Here is a 15679-nt window from a genome sequence, read left to right as displayed (position 1 = left end):
CTAAACAGGGATAACAATACGAATGGGTCTAAAGTCTATTCTCGACCCAAATGGGCCCACACGCTCGTGTGGCCCTTTTAGCCCAAATCTACAAATATGAGATTCACATAGCCTAGTCTAATTTTTACTACACAATCAAACAACTTATCCAATAGGGCCCGTAGGCCCATTGGGCCCACATGACCCCTTTCGGCCCATCGCGACCCGAAGTAGCCATCCTATAGCTAGAGTAGTGAGAAATACACACCTGATTGGCGACTGGAGTTAATCCACGCTCCGAGCACTCTTAGCTGACGCCCAACCCAAACAAGCACGCCATAAAGCGAAAGGGATCAGCCAAGAAAGGTACCTTTACTCTCCTCATGGTTCTCTCTATTTAAAGCCAGCTTCGCATCCCCTCCTATGTTAGCTTCCCGATGTGGGATTACTCCCAACCAATAGGAAAATTCTTCATTCTAATGACCACTTCAACCACAGAGTTTCAGTCCAACTCCACCTCCTACGCCGCTCAAATAGCAAAAAAATACTCTATTGCGCATCCCAAGACTTGAACCTTAGACCTCACAGTTGCACAACACGCCACCTTGCCACTCCACCACAGGCTCTTTCTGTGTTAAAAACGTCCATAATTAACTTTAAGACATATGTGCCAGCGTCCAGATTCACTTAAGAGAAAATGCAAAATGAATTGTAAGAGCCAAGACTTAAACCCAGGCTCCCTTGCAACCTTAATGACGCCACAACCACTGGACTACATGCTTCCTTGTGTCATTTATTTAACACAATAATTTAAAATGCCCTCATCCAAGCATCCAGGTTTTTTTCACTTAATACCAAAATTTTTGCTAAAGCCCAGGTTTGAACCCAAGATTTTTCCAACACTTTTCGGAGCCATAAACAACCAAAGCAGACATTTAATTGTTTCATTTCATTGCACAATTAAATACCTATATACAACCTCCTTACGGACCCACACTCAAGGTTCAATACTTCTAGGCCCAAATTCGGGGTGTTACAATTCTACCCCCTTAAAGAAATTTCGTCCTCGAAATTCCCCACTCTCAAACTACACCACCACACCTCCTCTGTGCACTCTGATACTAATAATACTAACATACACCCAAAACATTTATCCATCGGAGCGGATAGATTTCACATGCAAACAATTTCTACATTTCCAGAACACATACCAAATAAATACTAAATCTAAATTCAAGCGTTAATGTTTACTCTAACTAGAGAGTTCCATTATAGTGTCACTATCTATAGTAGTTTCTCAATATAGCACTTCAATCTATAACAGTAAACAGAGTTAGAGAACTTACAGATTTGGTGCCGGAGACTCGGTGTGCCACACTTCCTGTAACATCTTTTCAGAAACATGTCAAGTTTCGTTGATAAATTTCAAAACAAAATTTTAGAAAAACCCTTTTCAAACCCCAATTTCGAAAAAAGAAAAAAAAATAACAATAATTTTCTGCCACCCATACCACAGCCGAGTTTTGTAACCTAGGCTCTGATACCATTAAATGTAACACCCCAAACCCTGCCTAAACGTTATGGCTGAATCTGGTGCGTCACATCAAACCATCTTCAAATTTGATCTTTCCGGTGAAAATCCATTACCGAATCCAAATTCCTTTATTATTATTAAACTAAAGTTCTCAGCAAAACGTTTACCAATTTGTTTGCCTTTGGTATATTACCTCATTTAAAATCGCGGAAGCATTTTGAAAACTTTGTTGTTGGAAGCTCGTGTTCCTTAGAAAAATCATGCCATTTTGAAATCTCGAGTTTTCCTAGACTAGCAGTTTAGTATAAGAAATCACAATCCAAATTAAAACTTAAAACCCACCTACGGCCTTATTACACAATTTAAAAACCCAAAACGAAATCTAATTGTAATTAAAAGAAACAGAAACAGTAGTGTGGCCATCTCCGAGTCCCTCGCAGCTCCAAACCATCTAAGCTTAGGGATTACCTACACAGTTAGAAACAAGGTGAGTTTACGAAAACTCAGTGTGTAATCCCAATAACAAACAAACAAATGAATAACACATGTCAAGTACAATCTAGGCCAAAGCCCTATTCGGTCTCGACATATCTTTGGTGAAGCCTTTCGTTTAACGGTTACTGGGCCGAAGCCTTTTCATAAATCATTTCACTGGGCCGAAGCCTTTACTGTAAACGGTATGGCCCACAGGCCCATTTCAATATCACATTAAATACCAATGAATGTATGCAAGCCCATTTGGGGAGACTACTCAACCCACCATCCACTACTTTCCACCCGTACCAACCAAGCTCTCCATGTGGGGAATAACTCAACCCATCCAACCAAACTCTCCTTTGGCGGCAAAGATAGTCGCTTTATCATATAACCGGAGGCCTAGCCTCTTTTAATAAGCGAGGCAAAGCCCTTTTTGATAAACCGGGCAAAGCCCTTTTTGATGGCCAGGGCAAAGCCCTTTTAAAATGGCGGGCAAAGCTTGGTTTAGCACTTCCTCCATTTATAAAACCCAACCCATGCAACATGTCAAGCATGCAGAATGTCATGTCCATATTTGAATCAAACAATCACAGTCAAGTCATTCATATCACCAACATATATTCACAATCAAATTCGTCAACCACACAGTCTAAGTCAGTCACTTGCCCACAAGGGCAAAACAGTCATTTAATACCCTAGGGGCAAAATGGTAATTTTACCCCACAAGGGTATCTCGGTAATTTTACCTTACAGGGGTATTTCGGTAATTCTACCCTATAGGGGTATTTCGGTATTTCTACCCTACAAGGGTATTTTAGTAATTCTACCCTATAGGGGTATTTCTGTAATTTTACAAGCCAGGGGTATTTTGGTAATTTTACAAACTAGGGTTATTTTAGTAATTTTACAAACCAGGGGTATTTTGGTAATTTTTCTAATCGAGGGTAAAATGGTAATTCTGTAAATCGAGGGTAAAACAGTAATTCTGTAAATCGATGGTAAAATGGTAATTCTATAAATCGAGGGTAAAATGGTAATTCTGTAAATCGAGGGTAAAACGGTAATTCTGTAAATCAAGGGTACTTTGGTAATTTTACAAATTGAGGGCATTTCAGTAATTTGGTAAACTGAAGTATTCTAAACAAGGATAACAATACGAATGGGCCTAAAGCCTATTCTAGGCCCAAATGGGCCTACACGCTCGTGTGGCCCTTTTAGCCCAAATCTAGCTACAAATATGAGATTCACCTAGCCTAGTCTAATTTTTACTACACAATCAAACAACATATCCAATTGGGCCCTAGGCCCATTGGGCCCTATACCCCTTTTTACCATCGCGCCAAGTAGCCATCCTATAGCTAGAGTAGTGAGAAATACACACCTGATTGGCGACTGGAGTTAATCCACGCTCTGAACACTCTTAGCTGACGCCCAACCCAAACAAGCACGCCATAAAGCAAAAGGGATCTGTGACAGCCCCAAATTGACCCTAGTCGGAAAGTGGTTTCGGAACCACTAAACCGAGTCATAAAAATAATTAACCGTCATAGTTGATGCTCATTATATGTACATATGCATGTGTGAAAATTTCATGTTTGAATTTTGTTAATTGTAAGTGAATTTTATCAAATAGGACTTATGTGAGAAAATTTAGAAATGTGCTAGGCAAATGTAAAGTGGCCTAATAATGCATGTTGTGAAAATGATGGGTTTGCATGTCAAATTACCCAAAATTAAAGCATAGTGGCCGGCGATGCTATGGGTGGAAACATGTTGTAAACATGTTGTGTAGTGTGTTATGTTAGAAAGAATAAAAAAAGGGGTTAGGATTAAAGTAATGCAAAGGGAGGAGTGATGAAAAAAAAAATTGTCTCACCCATGCCCCCCCCATTGCCGTGAATTGAAGAAAGAAAACAAAAAAAAAGTGTTCATCCTTGAACATCTTTGGCCGAAAATTTTAAGGAGAAAGGAAGAAGAAAGGATTTTCTTGCTTCTTGTTCGGTTGGTTGGTGTTTAGGAGGAGGTATGTTTGGTGTTGTTCCATGAGATTCATGCATGTTTTTTATTTTATTTTATTTTATTTATTTGTTAGCTTGAGTTCTATCTAGCCCATGGTTTAGATCTTTGCTATGTGATGGAGATGATATTCGACCATGGGTGTTGTCTTCTTGGTTGATGTTTGATGTGGTGGTGATGAGGCATGAAGATGGGTTAAGTTTCGGCTAAGGAGGATTTGTGATTGATGCCATTTGCATGCTAAATATGAAGCTTTGTAATGATACATGTGGTGGTGGATTTTCTTTTTAGCATTCTTGAGTTAGGCCTTAAGTTCTTTGTTTAACCCATGACCAAAATTTAAGTGGTATGGTGTCTTGATGCATTCGGCCATGTTAGGAAGTAGAAGAGAAGCATGGTTGTTGATCATGTTATTTGGATGAAAATGGTAGTAAGGTGAAGTGCAAATGTTAGTATTTGATCTCTAGAGTATATATGTGTATTAGCGAGTTTTGAACTTAAAACGAATTGGTATTTAGTCAATACAAGTAACCATAATTGTAGAATGTATTAAGTTGCAATCGGCCTCAACATAGACATGCATATTCGGCCATAGAAAGAAGATTGGTGTTGCATGTATTCGGTTAGAGGCAAGCATATTGATGCTTTTATTTTGGCTTAGACAATCGGCTAAAAGGGAGTGTGGGTTAATATGTTGAGTTGATTCATGATTTCATATGTATGTGACTTTAATGTCTAATGTATATATATGGGCTAAGTACTTTGAGTTCCTCTTTTCGATGCTCAAATGATTAAATCAATTTATTTGTTAAATTAAGCTCAAGAGCAAAAGGAACTAAATCCGATAAAGGGAAGGAAAAAGTGGTCGAATAGCCATCTAATCGTTCGACAACATCCGAGGTAAGTTTTGATAACGAGACTTAGTTACGATTTGAGTAAGTCATGATGTATGAGCATAACAAATATACGGTGATATGATGATCCTACTTGAATTATATGTTGAGTTAATTAGTCTATCGTATGACGGGTAGCCGTATGTGCATAGAGATCGTGTCATAAAGCAAACTAAACCATGTTGTTTGTATGTGGCTAGTGAGTAGAAAATGGGATTATAATACGTGACTTGTGTTTGAACTCTAATTATGAAAATGAAATATGGATGTGTCATGATTTATTGATATGTGCATGAATATTTGGATGATAACCGGGCTAAGTCCGAAGGCATTTCGCTAGTGACTAGTTCGGGCTAAGTCCCGAAGGCATTTGTGCGAGTTATTACACGGGCTAAGTCTCGAAGGCATTTGTGCGAGTTACTATATCCGAACTAAGTCCCGAAGGCATTGGTGCGAGTTACTATATCCGGGCTATGTCCCGAAGGCATTGAGCGAGTAGCTATATCCGGTTAAATCCCGAAGGTACTTGGCTTGGGAATGAGCGACCTTGCTGTAATAGTTTCAATTAATATGGTCATAAAATCCCAGCAATGAGGTATGTCTCGTAGATGCATTGATTTAGTTGATCCCTTACAATTAGTATTCGCTCAGTCGATAAATGAGCTACCGGCCTTTGGCTAAGTTGATCTTTCGTGTATGAATATAAGGGTTGTTAATGTGAAGTAAGTATGATATTGAGAATTTGTGCATATGAAATTATCTGTTTAGCCATATGAATGCTACACTTTAGTTGTGTCTAATTTTATGGCTCAAACTTACTAAGCATTAAATGCTTACTCCGTTCTTTGAATCTCTGTTTTATAGATTTTGGTTCGTCAGCTATCGGACTCGGGATTATTGAAGTCAAAGTCGCCCACACTATCAAAGCCCCCTTTGGTACACTTTTGGTTGAACTTTGAAATGTCATGTATAGGACTACCCTTTTTGATGTTGGTCATGTTCCTTTCGGTATTGTACAAATTTGGATAGCCATGCGAAAATGGCTTATATACATATTTTGAGCATAATGTTATAATCATCTTGTATGTATATGGTTATTGAGAGGTGTGGATATGCTTGGCAATGATTGGCCATTGGAATGGTTAATCACAATCATGTTTTGTGCTATATATGCTAAAGGGTTAGTTAAATCATGGAAACTATGTAATACGTAAAGTCTACCCTAAAGGCAGATGCTGATAGCAGCAGTGGTGTGAATTTGAAAAATCACTAAAAATAGTAGGAATAGAGTTAAATAGTAAATAAATTATGTAATCAAACCTTGATTAATTTAATTTCTTATGGAAGAAACGAAACGGTCATATGAGTCGGATTTTAAGAGATATTTAAGTTTTCGTGGAACAGGACCAGAGCAATTTCTGGATCCCCTTATCTGACTTAGGAAATTCATTATAAATTAACCAGAGATAATTAGAATTCATGCCATATATGTATAGATTCCTTTTCGAGTCTAGTTTCTATAGAAACAAACAGAATCAGTATTGAAGCCCTGTACAGGGAGATATCCAAGTCGTAATGGATGAAGGTCAGAATAGTCGAACCCTGTAATAGGGGAGACTTTAACTAATAAACTGTACTAATTGGCTTCACCAAAAATTCTAGAAAAAAATTTGTAGATGTATATATGAGTCTAGTTTCAGGAAAAATTTACGGAACTAGTTTTCGAGTTTTGAAACTTGAGATATGATTTTTAAGGTGACAGTGACATAGTTAGCCAGCTCGTCTGGAAATTTAAAATGGACTGTTCAAATAAGTGAATTAAGTCTGTTAACCCCTCGTGTCCGACTCCGGCAACGGTCTCGGGTACGGGGTGTTATAGGATCAGCCACGAAAGGTACCTTTACTCTCCTCATGGTTCTCTCTATTTAAAGCCAGCTTCGCATCCCCTCTTATGTTAGCTTCCCGATGTGGGATTACTCCCAACCAATAGGAAAATTCCTCATTCTAATGATCACTTCAACCACAGAGTTTCAGTCCAATTCCACCTCCTACGCTGCTCAAATAGCAAAATAAATACTCCATTGCGCATCCCAAGACTTGAACCTTAGACCTCACAGTTGCACAACACGCCACCTTGCCACTCCACCACAGGCTCTTTCTGTGTTAAAAACGTCCATAATTAACTTTAAGACATATGTGCCAGCGTCCAGATTCACTTAAGAGAAAATGCAAAATGAATTGTAAGAGCCAAGACTTGAACCCAGGCTCCCTTACAACCTTAATGACGCCACAACCACTAGACTACATGCTTCCTTGTGTCATTTATTTAACACAATAATTTAAAAGGCCCTCATCTAAGCATCCAGGTTTTTTTCACTTAATACCAAAATTTTTGCTAAAGCCCAGGTTTGAACCCAAGATTTCTCCAACACTTTTCAGAGCCATAAATAACCAAAGCAGACATTTAATTTTTTCATTTCATTGCATAATTAAATACCTATATACAACCTCCTTACGGACCCACACTCAAGGCTCAATACTTCTAGGCCCAAATTCAGGGTGTTACAAGCTCATTAACATGTTTTATCAATGTTTACAATATATTCTCAAGTTCACGACAAGCTGTCTTCCTGAACAATAGTCACTAAATTATTTATATCTAGAGCTAAGAAACTCCAAATTAAGTTCCGTTAATTTTAATTGAAACTAGACTTATGTACCTTTCTATCATTAAATTTTCATAATTTTTGGTTTAGCCAATTAGTACAGTTTATTCCTCAAATTTTCTCCTTATTCACTGTTTGATAGTTCCGACCCTTCTCCACTAAAGTTCAATTATCTCATAGCACAGGAATCAAATAATGTTCTCGTCTATTTCAATTGAAACTAGACTAATTAAGGATTATAGAATATAAATCATGACTCATAACCATTTTTTTACAATTTATAATTATTTTCTTAAATTAGAGCAGGGGATCTCGAAGTCATTTTGATTCTATCCAACACAACTTCAAATATCTCATTATAGGAAATTCCTCTGCTTACACGGTTTCTTTTATAAGAAACTAAACTCAATAATATTTATTCCTATATTTTATTCAGCTTCTAACTCATTTTCCACTATTTTTAATGTATTTTCAAAGTTACACTACTGCAGTAGTTCAAATCTGTCAAGGCTAAGTTATTCATAATCATTGTTCACAAAATTAATACAACATCATTTCATCTATCATAGTAAGAACACATATTTATGCATCATAGATCATCACATATCAAGGCATTCTTATAAGCTTAGTGTACATACCTGCACAACTCGTAACATAACTCATGTATATACTCACCAATGACTTACCTCATTGGGACCATCATCAACTCTTTCCTCGGGTTACCTGTTGAACACTTGGAATACTAATTGGATACTCGGAAAGAACCTTTGCACATAAGTGCCTCAATTGTAGCTAAAGCTACCTCATATCTCATGATATTTAAATGCTCACTCTCGAGCTATTCATCTAGACTCATAATTCCTAGTGACATGTCACTCGTATCCTATTCTATTCCTGAGGTTCAAACGGGATTTTTCCTCGCCTATTAAGGCTTTGTCTTATCATATTTCTATTAATCACATACACTTAATATTTGTACAATTCATGTAATGATAACATTTAAATACATGTATAGCATGGTATTGTTTACATACGAACTTACCTCGATACGATAAAGGTGAAAAAGACGTAATCATCCTTTAATCGATTTCTTTCCGTCCTAGGTCCAAATCTCGATTTTCATCATCTATAACATCACACTCAACTTATTAAAACAATGTACTAATCAAATTAGTCCATTGACACACTTGGGCAATATTTACAATTTTGCCCCTATATTTTGCCAAAATTACCAAATTACCCCTAGGCTCGAAAAATGATTTTTATTCAATTTCTTTACTCTTTAAGACTAGATGAACCTTTTTCATAACTATAGCAACTCACAATATCAACTATTTCATACACTTACACTTATTATATTACTTTGCAAAATATCCCTTTTTTAGGAGTTTTCATGCAATCTTCCTTCACAAAAAGTGTTTATAACACTACCAAGACTCATTTTCTTCCATAAAAACTCAGCAAACAACACATATGCTTTCATGGCAAAACCCTAGACTCTTAATCATTTTGCAAAATAGTCCCCTCTTAAGAAAGCTCATGCTTTAGGGGTTACAAAAATGTAAAAATCTTCAAGAAAAAACATTAAAATCACTTACTATAAAGGGAGTTTCTTTGCTTAAAGTTTCTAGATTATAAACCTTCTCTTTGCTGCCATTTTCGGTGGAGAGAAATGGAGAAAAGATGATATCTTTCTTTTCTTTATTTTATTCTATTTTTAGTCAAATTAGTCACCTAAAAGCCACAAATTTTGGCTTTTTGACCAATTTGTCTCCCTTGGCCGTCCATCACACTTTCAATGGCCTAATTTCACTTTAAAGATCCCCAATTTAAGTTACAAAGCAATTTAACACCTTTAGGCATCAAGATACAACTTTTACCTTTTACGCGATTCAGTCATTTTTCGAAATTGGACTAGAAATCGCTAAAATTAACTTACCAAAATTTACATGCACTTACAAAATTATATTATAACACATAATTTTCTCTATCCTTAGAATAGTGGTTCCGAATCCACTATTCCGACAAGGCCCAAAATCGGGTTATTACATTCTTCCCCCTTTAGGGATTTTCGTCCTCGAAAATCCTACCAGAAAAAGTTGCTTTTAACTTTCACGAGTCACTTATATCTTTTTCTCAAAACTTACAAAACAACTTAGCTCAAGCTCATACTCAAGATTTATGTAACCTTTATATAGTTACCATAAGAGTCTCAGCTCAATTCGAAATACTGAAAACTGACATTCTAAGAACTGTAAGCTTAGAAACACAACTCGTCCAAATCCGTCTAACAATACCTCTGTATATACCAGAATAGTCATGCAGACTACTATCATCAATCTATCAAAATCCAATATGGTATCTCTTATTTACCGGGAGAAGAGAGATATTCCTGTACGAAATTAATACTAGTCCTTTCTCATTTTCTTCTCTCTTTTTTTTCTTTTTATTATCGAATGCCATCACTGACAATCATAAATCTCGAATATATATGATAATTGGCCTTACCTTGTAGACAATTCACTACCCTTTGGAAGAACAGATAGGATGCTACTAAGAACTCTCTACATAATTCTCTACATAACTCGGAGCTTCTCGGTACTCAAACCTTACTAACTTATAGCCTCCTCTCTATGCTTAAGCCCTAAACTGTTTCGAAACTTTACTATAACCGCATCTCTCGAATAAAAGAAATCCAACTAATTAGGTTTTTCGTATCATACTTATAAGAATAAAACCTCATCATTTCTGATTGTATGACTACTTACCAAGGAACACGTAACGGTATTCTCGAACCAGAGAATAAACTTAAATGCACATAACTCAAATTTACTTTTGCAGAATAACCATTCTTTACCCCAAGAATTTTAAAAAAATCTCGACACTGAAATCCCCGTACTTCTATAGTCGATCAAGAAGCATAATCATAACAAATTCTAATATCGCAAGTCAAAGATTACTCGTAAAGATAAGCCAAGCTCGATAATTTTCGAAACAAGAACGAGAGAAAAACCAATATAAGAAATTCCAAAATATAAGACTATACCAGAAATCTGAGAAAATAATCCAGAAGAAAATAATAAATATGATCCAGAAAATCCCTCAGAGAAAACTAGAAGGAAACTACTGTCTGTACGCTCTAGAATTCCTCATAACAGAGATAATATAATTCCTGCATATATATAAACCATAATCAATAGAACATCAGAATAATCTCACATAGATTTTTACAATCAACTTCATTCTAATATATCAGAATAGAAATCTGAAGAGATGGAGAAATGTTGATCATAACTAACTGGACTAATAGAGCTTTTCATCTAATATCACAGTCACTAGCATCCTCATAATATAGAATTCCCACTCGAAAGGGATAACCATATGTATTTCCAAGAATAGAGGAAAATATAGAATACTCAGAAGAGAAAGATAGCCATAACTTTTATTTAATTGAATCTGACATACTCAGACATCTGTGCAAGTCCGACATTATTCCTCTAACTAATTCAGTCTTCACTAATCCCATACTATTCCATTATTGTACTCTTTAGTTTCACTTTTGTAAGCTTATGCAACATATCTCTCGAGAATCTCATCGTATAACTCTATTCTGGTAAGGGGGCAAAGATTGTAAAGCCTCTGAACTTTTGACTCTCAAGCAAATACATATTCAACAACAGCATTGCATTACGCGCATTGATTCAAATATTTCAAATTTCCAACTTGTTATGAACACATTTTCACATATCTCAATAATACATGCAACTTTATTTCATGTGATTATTAGATAAACATAAGTGAATTTATCACAACTCAAACTTTCATTTCTTTTACCCAAATTACTATTAATGTCTTATCAAGTTCCCACATTTAACCTTAATCATTTGCCAGTATTTATCAAATTGGAGAACATCTTATGGTTTGAGTAAATCGCTTACTTGATGCCATAGTCCAACTATGGTCTGATACTAGCTTTCGTCCATCTGTGTTGATGCCGTGTCCCAGATAGGTTTTACACTAACACATGTAACCGTGTCGATGCATGTCCCAGACATTTCTTACACTAGCACATCTCGTAGCCGACGCATGTCCCAGACATGTCTGACACTGGCTAACATCTCGAGGCCGGTGCATGTCCCAGACAAGTCTTACTTTTCAAGCTTCCAAAACCCTCCTACGGCTGATATTTTTAGTCAAGAAGAAATGATGAATGAAAAAGATGAAGGCTAGGCTTTAGGGTATTATTTTATCCCACATTAGGTCATCAAATACCTAACACTTTGACTATTTTATTTTCTTTGTCTTATGGCCGGCCAAGCCTCTCTAAAGGGTTTAATTGCCCTTTAAAGACCCCCAATTTAAATTTCATGGAAATTTAACACCCTTAGGTATCAAGTCAGGACTTTTGCACTATATGTGATTTAGTCCTTTTTCGTAATTAAGCATGAAATCACTAAAATTACTTCACCAAAATTTTCATGCACTAATATAAACATGCTATAACTCTAAAATAATAATAAAATAATTTCTTCAACTTTGGATTGGTGGTCTCGAAACCACCATTCTGAAGGACCCTAAAATCGGGCTGTTACAATTCTCCCCCTTAGGGATTTTCGTCCCCAAAAATCTTACCAGTGAATAAATTCGGGTATTGGTCTCTCACAGTCTCCTCAGGTTCCCATGTGGCTTCCTCGAACCCATGTCTATGCCATAAAACTTTCACGAGTGCTATACTTTTATTCCTCAGTTGTTTTACCTCCCGAGCCAAAATCTTAACCGGCTCTTCTCCATAAGTCATGTCTGAGCTAATCTCAACCTCTATTGGTGCGATCACATGCAAAGGATTCGATCTATATCGATGTAACATGGACACATGAAAAACGTTGTGAATCTTTTCCAACTCTGAGGGCAAAGCCAATCGGTAGGCAACAGGCCCTACTCTCTAGGTAATCTCATAAGGTCTTATGAAATGAGGACTCAGCTTGCCTTTTCTACCAAATTTGAGGACTTTTCTCCACAAGGATACCTTTAAAAACACCTTATCCCTGACTTGAAACTCCATCTCTTTCCATTTCAAATCTGTGCAGGATTTCTGTCTATCCAAAGCGGCCTTCAAATAGTTGTGAATCACCTTAAATTTCTCTTCGGTCTCTTTAACTAGATCAACCCCTTGCATCTGATTCTCTCTCAGCTAGGTCCAATACAAGGGTGTTCGATACTTGCGTCCATACAAAGCCTCATAAGGCGCCATTTTCAGACTTGACTGATAATTATTGTTGTAGGCGAATTCGACCAACGGTAAATACCTTTCCCAACTACCTTGAAACTCGAGAACACAACACCGTAACATGTCTTGTAATATCTGAATTACTCTTTCCGACTGACCTTCAGCTGTGGGTGACAAGCCGTGCTAAAATTCAATTTCGTTCCCATTGCCCCTTGCAACTTTTTCCAAAATCGTGAGGTAAACCTCGGATCTCTATCTGAAATAATTGACAAAGGCACTCCATGAAGTCTTACGATCTTAGAAACATAAAGATCGGCCAATTTCTCAAGGGAATAGTCAATTACACTTGTGTAACACCCCCGCTACCGAGACCGATTCTTTGAGTCGAACACGAGGTGTTAACGAACTTAATTCATTTATTTACAGTTCATTTTAAAATTTCGGACAAGTGGCTAACGCATCATTGTCACCTTAAAATCATATCTCGAGTTCCAAAACTCGAAAACTGATTCCGTGAATTTTCCCTGAAACTACACTCATATATCCATCTACATATTTTTTTCTAGAATTTTTGGTCAGGCCAATTAGTACAGTTTATTAGTTAAAGTCTCCCCTGTTTCACGGTACTCTGACCTTCATGCATTACGACTTAGATATCTCCCTGTACAGAGCTTCAATACTTATGCCGTTTGTTTCTAATGAAACTAGACTCAAAAATGAATCTATAAATATAAAGAATGACTTCTAATTATCTCTGGTTAATTTATGGTAAATTTTCAAAGTCAGAACAGGGGATCCAGAAAACGCTCTGGCCCTGTTTCACAAAAACTTAAACATCTCATAAAATACAGCTCATATGGTCATTTCGTTTCTTTCATATGAAAATAGACTCATCAAGATTCGATTACATAATTTATTCACTATTTAATTCGATTCCTACTATTTTTAGTGATTTTTCCAACTTACGTCACTGTTGCTGTCAGCATCTATTTTAAGGTAAATTTTACCTATTTCATAATTTTCCATAAATCAAATAGCAAATTGACATACATTATTATCAAGGGTAATCCCAATTAGCCATGACGTACGTAGCACCAATAGGACCATGATTGGCCATTCCAATGGCTAGTCATTACCAAACATTTCCACACCACTTAATAACCATATCACAAGACCATAATGTTATACTTTGAAATATCGAGCCATTTTCGCATGGCTATCTGAATACACATTACCAAAGGGTACTTAATTAACAAAAGGGTCAGCCCTATACATGCCATTTTCAAAATTGAACTAAAAGAGTACCAAAAGTGGCTTAGATAGTGTGGATGACTTCGACTTTGACACTCCGAGTCCGATGGTGACGAACAAAATCTATAAAACAGAAAATCAAGTAACTGAGTAAGTATTTTAATGCTTAGTAAGTTCAAGTAATGAAATTATTTACGACTAAAGTATAGCGTTCATATGACTAAATGAATAATTGCATATATGCATGTTCTCAAAAATCATACTTACTTCACGCTTCAACCATTATATTCATACACAGGGAATCAAACCTAACTAGAGGTCGGAAGTTCGTTAATCAATTGAGCGAATACTATTTAAAAGGAATCAACCTTTCCGATGCATATACGAAACATACCTTATCGTTTGGATTTTATGAGCGTATTAATTGAAATTATTACAGCAAGATCACTCACTTCCAAACTCAAGTGCCTTCGGGATTTAGCCCGGATATAGTCAATAGCACAAAAGCCTTCGGGACTTAGCCCGGATATAGTCAATAGCACAAAAGCCTTCGGGACTTAGCCCAGATATAATCATTAGCACAAATGCCTTCGGGACTTAGCCCGGATATAATCAATAGCACAAATGCCTTCGGGACTTAGCCCGGATATAATCACTAGCATAAATGCCCTCGGGACTTAACCCGGATATCATTCGAATACTCATGCACATATATCAATAAATCATGACACATCCATATTTCATTTTCATTACTAAAGCTCAAACACAAGACACTTATCAAACCTTACCAATTTCGGCTCAATAGCCACATACAAAGAGCATGATTTTGAGTGGCTTTCTAACATGATCTCTATACACATTCGACCACCCGTCATAAGTATAAACTAATCACCTCAATATATAATTCAAGTGGAATCATTATATCTCCATTTATTCGTTATGCTTATATGACATGACTTAATCAAATCATAAACTAAGTTTCATTACTCGAAGACTTACCTCGGACGTTGTCGAACGACTTCAACGGCTATTCGATTACTTTTCCTTTCCTTATCCGAAATTGCCCCTATGCTCTTGAGCTTAAGTTCAACAAATTTTAAACTAGTCATTAATCGACTATTCAAGTATTACTTTCAGAATATAATACATATAGATTCGACTTTCACACATATAGATTATAGTAAGCTTTATAAAAAAAAATCAATAAATAATTCATTAGCAAATTTTCATTAATGTTTACCATATAATTACAATTTCCCTATAAGCTGACTTCCTGAGTAACAGTCACTAAAGTTTTTATAACTGGAGCTACGAAACTCCAAATCAATTGCCGTAATTTTTTCTTGACATAAGACTCATTTATCTATTATCCATAAAATTTTCAAAATTTTTAGTTTAGCCCAACAATACCAGATTTTTCTTAAAGTTCACCTTGTTTCACTGTTTGACTAAACTGACTACTCTTCACTACGAATCAAATTTCTCATTGTACAGAATTCAAAATATGTTCTCTTTTCTTTCATTTGAAACTAGACTCATTAAAGAGTCTAAGCATATAAATTTTATCTTAGGGCCATTTCTGTACAATTTATACTGATTTTATAAAGACAGAACAGGGAATCTAGTAGTCATTTTG

Source organism: Gossypium arboreum, chromosome 8 (assembly GCF_025698485.1).
Source record: "Gossypium arboreum isolate Shixiya-1 chromosome 8, ASM2569848v2, whole genome shotgun sequence".
Taxonomy (NCBI): domain Eukaryota; kingdom Viridiplantae; phylum Streptophyta; class Magnoliopsida; order Malvales; family Malvaceae; genus Gossypium; species Gossypium arboreum.
The sequence above is the reverse complement of the archived record's forward strand: the minus strand, read 5'-3'. Positions refer to the sequence as shown.